This window comes from Desmodus rotundus, chromosome 6 (assembly GCF_022682495.2).
Source record: "Desmodus rotundus isolate HL8 chromosome 6, HLdesRot8A.1, whole genome shotgun sequence".
Classification (NCBI taxonomy): domain Eukaryota; kingdom Metazoa; phylum Chordata; class Mammalia; order Chiroptera; family Phyllostomidae; genus Desmodus; species Desmodus rotundus.
The window spans coordinates 122059626-122076476 of record NC_071392.1 but is presented as its reverse complement, the minus strand read 5'-3'; the positions used below and the strand labels follow the sequence as shown (position 1 = coordinate 122076476).

Below are 16851 nucleotides of genomic sequence, written 5' to 3'. Positions count from 1 at the left end.
AGACTTGTCCCAGATTTGACGCAGGTGGTCCCACAGCTGCTGTGAGCACCAAAATAGGGAAGCAGCACACAGGAAGAACAGACCATATGCTTCAACATAAAACAATACGCCACAGTCTACTTGTTCTGGAAAACAAATAAAACAGGCTGATCAACCTAGCCAGTAAGAATCAGAAATGTGATTGTTTGCAGGCAATGGTGTTGGTTAGCATCTGAGCAGAAGAAATCGAACTATAAACACCAATCTGTACCAAAAATATAAAAAAGTTATTTCATTACTAAACCAAATTAGGATGTTTGTAATTCTGGCAAGTGTATTCTTTTGTTAAAGGTCAGTGAAAGGATTTCTTTCCGTAAAAGAATATCAGGATGTCTTACTTGTGTTATGACTAATTTCATGAATCACTGACGTCTGGTTCTCCTGATGGTCTTTAACCATCCTGTGATTATTACTCCACGTAGAGGAAGATGTCAGTTGGAACCGGTGAAACTAGTCTGGGCCCCAACAAAGGTAGAAAAGCTATTTTCCTTAGTATTTCCCTTTTCTTCTCAATAGTCAACTCTGCCACACCTACCACCAAAGTCACTGGCCCAGGGCAGCACAGCTAGCTCTGTATGCAGCCACCACAGCGGCTGCCTGCACAGAGATGCGCAGAGCTCTAAGCCAGCCCTCCGGAGGCACGATCCCAGGTTTGCAGACTCAAGTCCTGTGCTCCTGCTGACAGAAGTCAGGAAAAACACAACAGTGGGCACTTCTGTTTCAGCGACTGAAAGAAACAGGGCACCCACCCACCCAGCTTCACACAATGATGAACTTCCTCAAATTCTGGAAAAAGATTCAGATGCTGGGCCACCCAAACGGTGACAAGTGTCTACTGCAGACATATAAGACGTTAACTCAAACTGGTACACAGAGACCCCTGCCCTTTGTCATGGGATGTGGGCATCATGACAGGCAGGAGAACTGGAGGAATATTATGGGAAAAACAATCTTCTTTTCCACATGTACTCTAGGGATTCATGTCTATAAAATCCCACAAGATCCCAGAAGGCAAAGCAGGCTTCGTCTTCTCCATTCGATGCCAGGACCTCAGGGACAAAGCTACTAACAGTAGTATGGAAATGTCCTGGAGATGACAGCCCTTCCTAGCACTGTCTGAAAGAACTTTCTATGATGGTGGAAACTTTCTATCTGTGTGCTGTCCATTAGGTACCCTCTAGCCACATGTGGCCACTGAGCACTTAAACTGGAGTTAGCGGAAATGATGAACTTAAATTTTAATTGTCTTAATTTAAATTTGGATTTAAACAACCACATGTGACTACTAGCTATCATATTGAACAGTACAGGTCTGGCCTTTCCAATGGCCTTTAATGAATCCAGTGTGTAAGAAAATGGGAATGTTTAATGTCTTTTAGGGACATGTTTAATGGGAATGTTTCAATGTCACCAGAAAAACAATTTAATATTATATATATATATGTGTGTGTGTGTATATATATATATATATATATATATATATATATATATATATATATATTTCCTTTAACCGTTTACAAACATTCTGGCTCTATTTCAGTTGGACATGGGTTCAACCCTACCCTGATTTAGACACCTTCACTATTTTCTAGAGCAAAAATTCTCAACCTCTCCGATTATGAAGGCCGATTTTCAATGTCAAATGAATTATTAACCATTTACAAGTTGTGCTCTAACTCCTGTAAAAAGAATACACTAGCCCTGGCCACTGTGGCTCAGTTGTTTGGTGCACCATCCCATACACCAAAAGGTTGTGGGATCGATTCCCGGTCAGAGCACATGCCTAGGTTTGCTCCCTAGTCGGGGTACATCGGAGAGGTAACTGATAGATGTTTCTCTCTCACATCAATGTTTCTCTCCCTCTATCCCTACCTTCCCCTTTCTCTAAAACCAATAAGCATGTCCTCAGGTGAGGATTTAAAAAAGAAAAAAACATTATAGCAAGAAGCTCCTCTTTAGGCAGTAGCACTTTATATTCATGTACATTTCTTCGTAACAGCAGCAGCTATAGAGAATTGTCAAATAGTCTTATGCATAAACATGGAAGGCGGTATTTATTTAATACGTGAGTCAGCCTTGGTTTTACCATGGGCTCCAGGGCCTCTTTCAATATTCCACAGCTTCCTGGGCTCTGTGACTCACACAGGTTAGAAGCCCTCTTCTTTTTTTTTTAAGAAATTAATTTTTTATTGTTGTTCAAGTACAGTTGTCCCCATTTTCCCTCCACCATGCCCCACGCCCCACCCATCCCCACCTCCCACCCTCGTACCTACTCCAAGACCATGTCCCTACATGTCCAGCAGATATGTGACGATATGTTGCAGAGATGTGGGTCATTGTTCACAAGAGGGGCTTGGGATTGGTGTTAGAGAAATGGAAAAAGCAGCTTTCCTAATGTTTGAAGTCAAATTATTTCAATATATTTGAGGGAGGACCAAGAAAAAAAAAAACAGAATCATCTTCTGGAGGTTAAGACCCTTGTAGTACAGGCTTCCCCCACTAGGTGAGTGTTCTAGGAACCCATCTGTATCAGTGTACCAGCTGGTGGTGTTGTGAGAGACTGCATTTGGCTTCAGTGAATTTTTTTGAAGACTCTTTCAATGCATCTGCCCATTTCATGATAGATGATTTACAAGCGCACCTGCTCACACTGCTGAGTGTTCACCAGTTTTTGACCCAAAATGGCATGACCCCTATGCCCCCCACTCCCCATTCACCCGATCTCACCCTGAGCGACTTTTGTTTTTGCTTCTCTGGATGAGAGAAGTCCTCAAAGGGTAATGTTTTTGCCGATGTGAAAGAGGTGAAATAAACAAACAAAAAAAAAAACAGAAGAAGCACTAAAATGCATCAAAATCGAAGAGTTCAAAAACTGTTTTGAGCAGTGGGAAAAACAACTTGATAGGTAAGTAATGCATCAAATAGAACATATTTTGAAGGTGACTGAAGTTTAAACGTAAGAATAAATACACAGATTTTATAAGAAAATTCTGGGTTCTTTTGGGTCCTCCCTCCTCTCTGGTAGCAGAAGGATAATATCTTCAGCTGCAGTCAAGCCCAGTTATCATTCTAGCTTCAAAGAAGATCAAGCTCTAATAATGTGGACATCCTATAACTCAATAGTTATAGTATGTTCATCAAGTCTTTTCCTACCATCATTTTATCCAAAAGTATCCTCACTCTCTGCCTGTGAGTAACTCATGTTTCTCTGTGCCATCTTTGAAGCCAAAATCTGAGGAAATAATTTAAGGAAAAAAATATAGCACACATTCGCTTAGCAACTTTGCAGTCATTTCACTGTAAGTAATCTGCAAACACAAGATTTCTGAAGTCCATTTCTGAAACAAGTCAGCCATTTGATGTCTTTATTTTCAAACGCACTCTTGTAGGATTTATGCCCAAAAGCTGATTTTACACTGTTGTTTCAATTTATCTTAAGGAGGCCAAATAGTTCATCTCCACTTCAATTCAGAGATCAGAAAGCATGTTTGTTCTTCACAGTAGATTCCCAATGATCTAGTGCATGTCATAATTCTCCTTTTGACCACCTAGAGGTAGGTGAGGTTTTATAGGTAATATATGAGTAACTAACTGGGGAGCTGTGTCAGAACTGAGCTGTTCGTAGGCTGGGGATGGCCATGAGCTGGACAAGTTCCCTGAAAGCTTTAGACGAAGAGTCACTTTGGTGACAGAAGAGTAAAGAAAGACCTCATCACCATCACATTATAAAACATGGGAGAAATGTTTCTACACAATAAATTCTCTGCCCAGGAATAGTCTAAGAGCTAAAATCTTACAATCTGAGAGGAGGCTGAAGGGAAGCATTGGGGGCGAGTGGTACAAGGTCATGTTTGACCACTGTGACCTTGAAACATCACAAAATGTCTGCAGAGATCCTGTGGTCTGAGGTGACTGACCCATCAGACCCACCACAGTACTCGTGTCTAGAGCTTTCCTGTCTCTGCAGGCCCTTCTCTGGACACACTGCTGTCATCAGACTCAAAGTCCCCAAGCACGCCTTTCAGAGTAAAAACTATCACACAAAAACAAAAGCAACTGCTGGGCTAGGAGTTTAGTCCATGAAATTTAGAAACATCTTGGAGAGTCTACGTAGATTACAAGAAGTGCCATAAATGTAAGAATACTCATAACTTTGTAATAGCTGATAAAGGATCAAGCAAATCACTACTCAAACTCTGAAAAAAAAAAAAAAAAAACCTTACAAAAAACTGGAAGGTATAACAACTTTTACTGACCACAGACCATATTATACTTCCAAACTCTCTGGACTTCCTAGAATGATGTCAACCAAGGATAAGCTGAAATTAGTCTATTTAATTTTTTAAAAAGTAGCTACTGAAAGACATTCACTGACTATATTATACATCCCATGCATTGACTGCTGTAGACATGAACTATTCACTCAAAACTGTCATTCTTTAAAAAGCCCGGCAAACTCAATACTGAATTTAGAAAGCTGAACCTGAGGTCTTAACTCACTCACAATGACAGGCATTAGCAGCATAAAAATTGCCTTCAGATGAAACAGTCTGAGTTGTAATTTATGCAAGATAACAAAAATTTTTTAAAGCCACAAATTATTTTTAAAAAGCACATATACCTACCTTTTTAAAGAAGATCACATGTCAGGATTCCGCATAATAGAGAACGTCCTTTCCTGCAGGGAAAAGAGAAGAAAGGCTATCCACGAATGACAGGAGGGAGCAGAGGGGAACTTCAGTGACCCCGCTAAAATTTCCTAACGGCTTATTTCACTGAGCATAATGCTCTCCAGCTCCATCCATGCTGTTGCAAAGGGTATAAGCTCCTTCTTTCTCTCTGCTGCGTAGAATTCCATTGTGTAAATGTACCATAATTTTTTGATCCACTCATTTGCTGATGGGCACTTAGGTTGCTTCCAGTACTTGGCTATTGTAAATTGTGCTGCTATGAACATTGGGGTGCGTAGGTTTTTTTGGATGGGTGTTTAGGGTTCTTAGGGTATAATCCCAGCAGCGGAATTGCTGGGTCAAAGGGCAGTTCCATTTTTAGTTTTCTGAGGAAATTCCATACTGTTTTCCACAGTGGCCGCACCAGTCTGCAAAGCCAGGCGGTGAGGGACAAATACCATATGATCTCACCTTTAACTGGAACATAATCAACAAAAGAAAAAAGCAAACAAAATATAACCAGAGACATTGAAATTAAGAACATTGTAACACTAGCCACAGGGGAGTGGGGAAGGGATAGTGGGGAGAGGGGTCTATAGGAGCTACTATAAAGGACACAAGGACAAAATCAAGGGGGAGGGTAGAGGTAGAGGAGGGAGGTGGGACTGGCTGGGGTGAGGTGGAGGGAAGGGGAGAAAATGCAGACAATTGTAACTGAATAAAAATAAATTAATTAATTTAAAAAAAATTCCTAACAGTATGGTTTCATTTACAACACTAAACAATAGGAAACTTTCAAGTCAGACTTAAAATATTTCTTTATTTCTATCTAAATTAAATAGTTTAAAGATTTTTAATTCCAATTATATGATTTCTAAGGAGCAAATGGACAAAAGCAAATGGAAATGGATAAAAAGTAAAAGGGAATCTTTCAAAATTAGAATTGAAATATTCACTTCACATTTATCCCAATGACTATACTCAAATATTACGTTTAATTCCATGAAGTAAATGTACAAATGAAGAAATAAATGCATAAAACTCCACTCCCATTTCTGTTTTCCCAGTGGAAAAAATGAGGTGAAGAGGGCGTAATAGTCTGTGTAGGTAACAGAAGGTGATAGGGTTATAAACTGAAGTCTCTTGTTGATTTTTCTTTTATTGCCCAAGCTAATAAGCCATACATATAAGGGCTCTATTTTTCTTAGCTAAGACTTTCAGATCAACAAAAATATGTAAAGAAAAGTAAATCAAAATAGGATCCATCTGATTTTATTTTACATTTATTATTTTCAATAAATAGTTGACATACAAACCCACCAGTCACTAATAAATACTAAATGTGACTTTCCTACTCAAAATCATGTGTTGGTATGGATTAAATATTCTAATATTTTAACTTTATGTACTCCAGCCCAAATAAGGAAGTAACTGATTTGGTTTTATATAAGTTAATCATCTACTACTATAAATTGTTTCCATCAGATCTAATTAAAACGACCAGTGGAATAATGTCCACAAGAATGTAATCCTGACTCTGACCCTGATGTGTTAGGTTTCATGTGTAAATTAATTTCACTTCAAATGGGGATAATGACGTGTAGATTCAGAAACCACCACCAGAATTTCTGACCCAAAGGGCTCCAAGGGCCGGAAATGACTGCCAATGCATAAATTCAAGGAGCGCACAAGCACACACCTCAAAGGTGACTCCAGGATTAGCTGGTGCCTGCTTCTGCTACCACCTTCTTTTCTGACAATGGAAACCCTTTCCAAACATTAAGTAAGAAATCCTCTCGACACCTTCCTGAAAGGGATGTGAATCCTGCGACCACGCACCCTGCACCAGCCAAGGTTGAGTACAGCCCCTCCCGACCACATTCAGCTCCGAACCTCTTTCAAAGCAACACCAATTCTGCACACGGACTCCCCAGAGCAACCCAGTATCTGGAGACTTGTTTTTGTTGGTTGGTTGGTTGGTTGGTTTTGCCTGTTTTTCTTTACTTCAGCTGTCAGCCACCATTGCTTCGACTCTCACTGCCAAGGTTACGGTCAGCAATAGCTGCCCATTCTATTTTCTGAAGTTACAGTTGCAGGTAAATTCCGCTAACAGAAAAAAAAAGGCAAGAGGGATTGATGATTGATATAGAAACATGGGTCAACATTCACACACTGAGCCGAATCATAATGTATGGCACAGTGACAGCTGGGACAGAGCTCATAGATTCTCAGTTCATAACTGGGCCATCCATAAATAATACACCTAGGATGTGCTTCAAAAAAATCCAGTGGGGGGGAAAAATCCAGTGGGGGCTACTGACGAGGAACGCTAGCACATGAAACAAAACGGCTATGACTTTGTTATAGTTTAATGATGGATATGTGAAGGTTTGATAATGGATACATGAAGGTTTAATGAAGGATACATAAAGATTCATTGTAATATTCACTATACTTTTATGTTATATTTAAAATTTTCCAAAAAGTAAAGGATGGTCATTAAGTACCACATTAGGAAAAATGAACACTCTGCAGTTACTGTTTTATAAATGAAGTAATAATGGCCTTGAAGCTTTCTTTCAATATTTCACAAGCCAAATAAGAAGTATATATTTAACTGCAATAAAGCTTATCTTTATTATTTCAAGTATTTCTGCTTTGAATTAAGTGATAGCCACATAAAAACATTGGTTATCTCACACTTGTCAAAAATTGCTGATAGTTAAATACGTCTTTAAGATAAGTAGGGAAATGGATGACCTATAATTAATATCAATGTGATCTATTTCAAGAACAAAAACTTTCTAAACAAGAGGTCTGAGAGGGGACCATTAAAAAATGAGATTCTTTATTAGTGCAAACTTTGGGACCACAGACAGAAACTATCAGATCTGCAACCCACGTGGGCTACCTGAGTGATCTGCTTCTGTGGAACAGCCAAAACAGGGGCACTTCATAGGTCACCCCCCTGACCTGGCTAGAACTGAAAGAGACCAGAAGAGATCACATGAGGCTAGATCTCAGCTTTCACCACAAGGAAAGAAAGTCACACACCAAGTAAAATCATCCTCACAGCCTCGGAATGTGACCGGCTGACCCTGCTACATACCACTGCTGGAAATCTAACCTTGGACGTAAAAAGCAGGATTTATGTCATGGTTTTGGGAAAGACCCTGCAAATCTGTGCCAAGCCTGCTTCAGAGTGGACCAGGGACAAGAACAAACTGGGGTTCCCTCTGGACAGAATGTGCGCAAGACACAACACTGAAACCTAACCCGTGATTTGACTTAAAAAAACAAACATAGTTGATGCTTTTCTATTTTCTTTTTCAAGTTTTCCTGGCCTAAAACAATCTGTTTCCTTTCCAATAAAGAAACAATGCCTAATTCTGAAAAAGATATTTGTCTGACGTAATGGCTAAGCACATAAAAGCTGGGAAAGGGAGTACCATGGGAAAACCAGAGCAACTCGCCCTTATGAGGCAGGCTTTCAAATTTACTCGTGAAAAGATAAGGGTCAGAGGAGGGAGTGTGTGGGTAATAATTATGAACAAGCTGCATGATGGAGGTCAGCTAAACAAAATTCACTTGTTTTCCATGTGAAAGTCACAGTTCCAGCAATTTACTTCATGAGCTAAAAGAAACTTCCATAAGCGTATATCCATACTCACCCATGAATTTTTATTTATGCGGCCATATTTTGAGGCCTAGTTTTACTGAACTGGAAATAGTATATTATAAGATACACATTTAATAAATATCTGTTGAATAAATAAAGGAATGAAATGGCAACTACTACTCACCAAATCATGAAAGCTACACCTAAGGCCACTAGAAATAACATAAATAAAATCCCCAGATATGGCTGTCACACTATTTGTCTAACTAATATTCATAACCTTGATTTTCTTCTGGGTAGCAATATGCCAGGTTAAAATGGTTTGTCCCCCAGACTCCCTTGCAGCTGGCGTGGCCATGTGGCACAGTTTTGAGCAATGAGATGCAAGAGAGATCTCCAAGATCATTTATTCTCATGCTATGAACACATCTCCTTTCCTCTTTCCTGGGAATAACTGGTAGGAGGTGCAGAACCATCTCAGAACCATGAGGACAAAAGCCAGACAATGAAGAAGAAAAGGCAGAAATATCCTGGTTCTCTGGTCACATCCCTGAGATGCTGCACCTGCCCAAAATGCTTAGATTCCCAAACTTGCATTTCATGTTAGTTGTGACAAAATTCTGTGAGTTTAGGCTTCTGTTTTCTATAATTCACAGCCAAAAATAGCCTAACAAACAGCAGATATAATTTATCTTTTCCCCTGTGTTCTCAGAAAGTGTTCCTATTTCCACTGTGATGCTCCACATAACTGTCCAATAACACAGTTATGCAATCATCACTGACCTCATCGACAGTTTCCACTTGTCAAGAGGATGCCTCACACTAAAAGGCCAACCTGCTTAAAGGAGAGCAGTTATCAGGAAAGCCAGGAGAAATGACAGGCCACACATCATTCTACCACATGGCCTCCTGTGGACCACTGCATTCTCCTATTAGGGCACAAAAAATGACAAAAAAGAGAGCAAAGCTATTATTCCATCGTGATGAAGAAATGGAGAACCTTCTAATTTAGTAGTCTTCAAAATCTGCATGTCTCAACAAAGAAAATAAAATATTTAGAGGGATGGGCTAAATTAAACATCAGAAATGAAACACCTCTAAGAAAACAAGAACCAGCTGATACCTCTCAGGGCTGCCCTAGTTCAAATGCCCCTACTCTGGGCTTCTACAGGGCCTTAGCAATGCATCTCTGTGGAACTTAAAATTCTACAGTCATTTCTCTCAATATGTTGATCTCTCTTGATAGAACACAAACTTCTAGAGCTGAGGAAAGCTGGTATGTAACAATTACTGATAAATGTTGAATGAATGAATGCATGAGCAAAACAACATAGAGATTACTTTTCCAAGAGACTTTATAAAAAGTATACAACCCTGAAAAAAAAATCTGTGAGAATCATTTCTAGAAATGTCATGTGATGTATGAATTGTTCTTCTGGCCCAACATAACATACTTAATCATCAAATGTCTATAGAAAGAAAAGAAAAGCCCTACAGTTATTAAGTGCCTATTATAAGCCCGCTGACGTGTTAGGCACTTTATACTCAGTATTTAATTAATCTTCACAACCCCCAATTAATCACTAGGGCCTCCCCTTTCAGATGAAGACAAATTCAGAGGGAACTGCGGACCTCACCTAAGGTCACATACCTGGTGACAGGCACACACAATATTCAAACCCAAGAATGCCAGCTCTCACTTTTCTGCTATGCCATGCTGCTTCCTCGCTTTGGTCTTTACTCAAATATTGTTTATAAGTTGCACATGTGCCTTATCTGAAATAGCGTTCACTAGAACCTTCACTTTGTGGCCGCAAAGAATCTGCAGAGTGAGGGTCCACTGCAACATCAAACCCAGCTGCAGTTTGCCGGTGCCGGAAGCCAGACCCTGTGCGTGGTTAGACAGTGACCTTCTCTAGCTCATCTTACAGCTGTAAGGTATCACGAAGGCTCTACATACTTACAACATGTAAAAAAAAAAGTCACCATGTACTTGTATGACTTAGAAATGACACAAAATAAACCTGAGTCTGTGGCTGCAGTTTCTCTCAGAAATCAAAGGCCCCTCCGTCCACACAGTACGCACAAGCAGTGTGGCCTTCCTGTCGTGCTCACGGAATGCACGGCACTGAGCTCTTGGACGCCTCCGGACCGTGGACTGGCTTACAAATGCACACAAGACAGCCGATCTATTGAAGCGACTTAAAATCATAGGCTCATCTGAACCAAAAGGGGGAGAAAATCTACTATAGAAAGAAAATAACAAATGCATTTTTGCAATTTTTGTTCCTCACCATTTTTTATTGAATAAATAATACCTCTTTGAAGTTGATAAAAACCTAAGTGAAAATATTTATCCAATAAACCTCTTAATGAAATAAACTGTAGTGACTCCAAAGAAACCTAATTTAACAGCTCCATAAATTCTCACGGAATAAACAGACTCACCACCCCCGAAGCATTTGGCTATCATTTGTACGCAATATGTGCTGTCTCAAATGCACGTGCACAGAGGAAAACATTAACCTCATTCTTTTTGAGCCTAAACATGAGCTTCTGTGTTTGCTCTGGCACTCCAGGTTAACCTTTCCAGGGATTTTTAAACAATACTGAGTTTTTTGCAAGTCATCATTTCTATCAGGACAGCTAATACCCATTAAAAAAAAATAACTGAAAATGTGTTAGAAGCCAAACTTACTTGGGGAGAGTTATGCGATAAAGCATGTTTCCATTTTTTCTCTTTCTACCAGTTATCTATTATTTTTAAATTTTCCATACACAGGTCTTTGGGAGGAAAAATCATGATTTGGTATAAGGACATCAAGTCTTCTTCTCATAAAATGGCTTAATTATCTCTAAGAAAATAAACATATTTTTTCCTTAGCTAATCCATTTCAATACTTTCCCATGACACAGGAAAAAAAATAGTATTCTCAATTATATAACATCACAGCACTCACAGTTATTCTTCTGTGAAGTTATTTTTCAAAGTGGTCACTCCTCCCCAAAGGCTAATGATTTTAAAAGATGGGCTTCGTAATGAAAGAAACAGAAAGCAGATACTTTTACAAAGATAGGATCTGATAACATTTAAAGTAGAGCTCTGTACAGACTCCTCCTCTCAAAACTGACAGCTCAAAACTCCAAGCTTTCGAACAGATTAGGGCTCCTTCATTAATGCTTACCTTGCTTAAATTATACACGCCCCCAAAACGGGCCAAAAGCACTTACAGTCCCCCTTGCATTTGACCCCAGAATCAGACAGACACTGTCCTATTGAGAAAATGAAATGTTGAGGTGGATCCACATGAAATTAACTGCCCAGGCAGTTCCAGGGCTAGAATTAAAAACAGGCTTAAGTGTTAAAATACCTCTTTTCTTAGGCAATAGCTCACTTTCCTTATTCCTCTTTCTGCATCTTAAAGTAATTCTTAACTACTGACTAAGGCTCAAAAAAGTTACCCAAAAATCTACTCTACAAATAAAGTTTGAGAAGTTATATTTAGCAGATTTCTGATTATATTGGACACAATCTTGGTACAACTTCCTACACACAAAGTCTAGCCATGAAAGGGAATTCTTTTTAGTGTTTAACAGAAAAATAAGTAAGCTGATTAAATATAGATCAAAGACAGTTCTGCCATGAAAAAAAAACAATTTTTTATGACTTGTAGAAAAAAATGTAGCAATAAACAAAAAGCAATCTGGTGTTTTTCATTCTGGCCTGCAATGGTTATCTATTTATGATTAGATTAATAGTACTTTTGCTGCTTTCTTTGTGCTTTTCAGTTAGCCTCCAATATTTTTAGCACGATCGTGTAATACTTCTATAAACTCCAAAGTTATTTGTTAAACCTTAGACACTACTGTGATGTAATCTTTTTATTCATGTAAATCACTACTATGTAGTAAATGATACACATTAGTGTGTTTTGAAAATTATTGATAATTAACCTTAGTCAAAATTAAATTCAAAACTTTAAAACGACATCTTATACTGTCACCTATAAATTATAATATAAACTCATATTAAATATTTTAAGGTTATTTTCTATTTTAAAATAAACTAACCAATGACCTCATAAACACATTTTATACCCATCTGTATCTGCTCCCAAAATTAGGAAAACTCCCTACTTCTTGTTCAAAACCATTCTCCTTTGTACTATTTATTCTTTGCTAACTCTTAAAATATATTGAGGTAACCCCGTCATATGTCATCGCTTTCTCCAACAGCTATATCGGGACCATAAATATACTGGAGTGTGTGTATGTGTATATCCTATAAATGTATTCACATATACATATATACTTATATATACATATACACACATTACATGCATACACATATGTATATGTGCATGCAATATATACATGTGTGTGGTGTGCACATAAAATGTATACATGTTATATGATCTGCACTGTTTAGAGCTTTTCACCAGAGATGCTGTCAACCCAGCTTCAGGTTTTATCCACCTTAGCCAACCTGACCAACTAGTTTGACTGAGCTAACAATAGCTTTGAATTCCATTTTTCCATTAAATGGCCAATCGTTTAACCGAATTAAGTAAGAGTATTGCACATTAGAGACCTCACTTTTCTAATGGTCACCCTTATTTTCCCCGGAGACCAATATTCTGTGCTCACCATGAGTTGATTCATTAAACATTTATTTTGTACTTAGTATTTCTCATTACTGTGATGTGAGAAGATTATAGTATGGTAGTTTGTAAGTTATAAACGTAGCTGAAAGTATAACACTTATCTATGCATCTTGCCATTGAGCCAATAATTACGAAATTCTCTTAAGTAGAAGGGGAAGTCTCTCATTGTTTCAAATTTTCAGCTCAAGTCTCAATGTTAAAGACAATAGGTGATGAGTTCCTTTCACCTGACCTCAGGATTTACTGCACACGGCCAACCAGCCCAGAGGTCACCTCTGCAGTCCATGTATGAGAAGAACCTGCATTGCAGAGGACACGTTTTCAAAGAGAATTCTCAGAAGAAAAGAGTGGTTCCCTTTCCTTCCCTCTCTATCAGCTCAGAACAACTGCCTAAAACAACCCTTCACACCTTGGGGCTCAGGCTTTCTGTAACAAGAGAGGCTGTTATTCTATTCCCTGGCCAGTTGCTTGTCTCCTACAGAACCTCATAACCTACTCTATGGGGCATGTATGAGCTGGAGCCCTCAACATGTAGGTAGGCAGCAGATGCTGCCTACAGTAGTAGAACAAGGCAACTTTGCCTCAGTGAGAGTGGAAATGGGCTACATTTTGGTTTAATGGTGCTCACATGTGAGTTTCCCTGGGGACCAAATAGATACCATGCAGGAGAGTGAGGCTGGAGTGCTCCTGAAAGGTCTCCACCCAAGCGGGCTGCCTGGACAGGGACTGGGGGACACCCCAGTGATACAGCACCAGAGGATAAGAGCTGAGGAGCATGAGTGGTTACCCAAGCCTTGCACATATCCAACAATGGCATGGTTACAAGGAACTCAGCACAGGATCACCAAAGCGTCATCTGGGTGTGCATGAGAAAGAGCTGGCCATAAAAACACACCCGCCAGCTAAGTACAACAGCCTTGGCCCTTTTCCGCCTCCCCTGTCTACTCTGGAGAAGCCAGAGATACTGGGTAGAAGGAGGAGGAGAGAGAAGAGTTAAACTAGAAATGGCCTCTCTCCCTTACTGATGATCACTAAGCCAGGGGGCACACCAAATGATGGAAAAGAGGGGAACCTATAAACTGGACAGGAAAATAAAGTTTTAATTTATACTGTACCAGTTTCCCTAATATTTGAAAATTAGATTGTTCCAATACTTTAAAATGACTCAAAAGCCATGGGATCTGCCAAAAATAACAGTCAAAGTAAAAGTGGGAGAAGAATAAGCTATTTTCTGGCTGTGTCTTACTATGAGCGACTCACTCAGCAAACCAGTTACACTAATAAATATCCAACCTATACAAGACTATGTTATACAGTTGAATCAGAAAGAGAATATAGAAAATCAAAATAAGAATTTAATATACCTGCTAAAACTTTAACTTCAGAAAACTGTCAAAATAGATTAATAATAATTATCATTTTTAAAAGCAGAATACATGATTCACACTCTACAAAGAGATACACCTTAAATAGAAACACACAAACAGGGAAGCAGCAAGGAAAAAGTTATACCACACATGCAAACAGTAAGCAAAAGACAGCTGAACTGGCTATATCAACATAAGACAAATAGACTTCGACACTACAGGTATTACTGCAGACAAAAATGAACACTTCATGATGACAAAAGGGTAAATCTGAAAGAATTATACAAGCCTAAGCCCTTCACTTAAGAGACAAGAAGCAAATTGCTCAAGGACACTCAGTCAGCTAGGAGAAACTCCAACTACAAGTCTGAAAATTGGAATCTCTCAATTCCCTGTCTAGAGCCTTTTTCATAAAACCAGTGCCCCTAATCTGAACTCATTTGACACAGAAGTTCAAGTGCCTAGTAAAGATCAGGCGTTCCACCAGGTACTTTCATTTGGGAAGTTGATGGTTTGGACCACGTAGGCTGGTTGCTTTCATGTTCAAAACCATCAACTTCCCAAATGAAAGTACCTGGTGGAACGCTTGACCTTTACTAGGCACTTGAAATTAGTTGGTTTCCTTTCCAATACACTTGAGAGAAATTTACACAGGTATTTCCCCTGTGTGGGATCCTCAGGCATAAAATATATCCTTTTCAATCTAGATATGAGCTTTGGATGATCACTCTTCCTTCTGTTGTGTCTGCTTTGCCCAACTTAAATGGTCTAGGTGAGTAAAGCAAACCGGGTAAAAATTTCAATGATAACTGAATTCAAATCAATTTTTACACTCCAAAATGAGTCATGCAATGGACATATTTTATAACATCCCTCCAAAAAAAATTAAACATGCCATTTTGTTCAAAGGAAAAAACAGATATCCCTCCAGATGCTGTGATTATAATCACCAAGTACTCACAGTCTCGTTACTGAAAGCCTATCTTTCAGTTTAGTTAAGGATTCTTCAGAAAATGAATTCTCAGTGTGTGCTATGTAAGGCCAGTCCCTATGTAAAATGTTCACATATCTTAACAATTTCCTGGATTATTTTTATTTCTTTACTGAGGATGTTATAGGACTAGGCATTTACAATCACAAAGAGTCTAGTCAACTCTCCAAAATGTCAAGGTTATAGTCAAAGTCAGTATATTTTCAACCCAGGAAAGTAGTGTCAGAAAGGTAGACAGATGACCCCTGTCTGCCTCACTATAGCCACATGAAATTGAAGAATAAGACAAAAGTTGATAACCAATTTTTAAAAATGCATTGTTAACTATGAATTTTAGAAACAGAATGCATACAAATCCAACATAGGATGTACAAAAAACCCCCGTGAAATAAAGAAGTAGAATAGCATCATGTGGTCAGTGTCCCCATCTTACATAGTCATTTTAGGACACATTTAAGAACCTACTATGTGTTAGCTACTGTACAAACCTGATTTAAAAATTCAGAATGAGTTATGATTACTTGAAAGAGCCAAATGGCTTAAAATCAGTTTATATGAGGTCACTGAAATTTCATGCACATACATAAAGGTATCGCATTGTCTTGACCCCATTCCATATGGTAGCTAGATCAGGTTCTGAGTAGAGTATTTTCGACAAAGTATATCATATCTAAACTAGCAAATTTCTGTGTGGTTTAAGAAAAGTGCACTATCCTATTTTAAAAGCACTAAATCAAGCAAAATACTACATAGTACTTAATGAAAGTCTCCATGCAAAAGAATATTAGAGAAAAAAAATCAACTACCTAAAAAGACTTTAATACATTTCCTGGACTACTTAAAAGTTAACTTAGAAAATGCAAGTTAAGAAAAAGAACCAAAACTATTTTTATTTTCTTTAAAAAAACTTACCCCAGGACTTAGATTGATAGTAGAGAAATCCAATATGTACACATGACTTAACAAATTATAAATCAGGCAATGACCAAGTTCATACTTATGGGAAATGGTTTGAGCTCATTAAATGAAATGTTTCAATTCTATAAAGAAGGATGGAAAACTCACGTAGGTAGGTAGGTAGGTAGGCCATCTAAGGATATATATGATTTGCCTAACCCCTGCGTATAAACAAATTGAGTTATGAAATTTCTGTGAAAGCAAGTACCTTGTAAATTAAGACAACTCAAATCAAATATATAGGAATATATAGTCAAATATATAGAAACATGTTCAAATACCAAAATCATTGTTTTTGAAATGATAAAAGAGCATGCATGGTTTTTATCAGTATTCTAGGTTTCTACATCAGCAGGACTGCATGCAGCTGCGTGCACAGGAAGCCCCACTGTACCGGTCAGCTCAGGCTGCCATAACAAAATGCCATAGACTGGGTGGCTCAGACAGTTCTGGAGGCTGGAAGTCCAAGACCAAGGTACGGACAGGGTTGTTTTCTGGGAGCACTCCTCCTTGGCGTGGAGACAGCTACCTCCCCACTGTGTCC

The 16851-nt window shown here is 38.6% G+C and overlaps 1 protein-coding gene across 17 annotated transcripts in view; it reads right to left on the bottom strand.

Moving 5' to 3' along the window:
• The window catches only part of PLCB4 (phospholipase C beta 4), a 397020-nt gene that overhangs the window by 365390 nt on the left and 14779 nt on the right, over positions 1-16851 (bottom strand). For 6 of the 17 annotated variants that reach the window (XM_071221786.1, XM_071221792.1, XM_071221789.1 and 3 more), the window contains exon 1: positions 4665-4823. The exons of 5 other annotated variants lie outside the window; for them this stretch is intronic. The gene's annotated coding sequence lies outside the window, so the exon portion shown is untranslated. Of the gene's footprint in view, positions 1-4664; positions 4824-6602; positions 7411-16851 lie in introns of those variants that run through there. 6 more of the 17 variants (XM_053926118.1, XM_053926124.1, XM_053926122.2 and 3 more) reach the window with 2 other exon arrangements.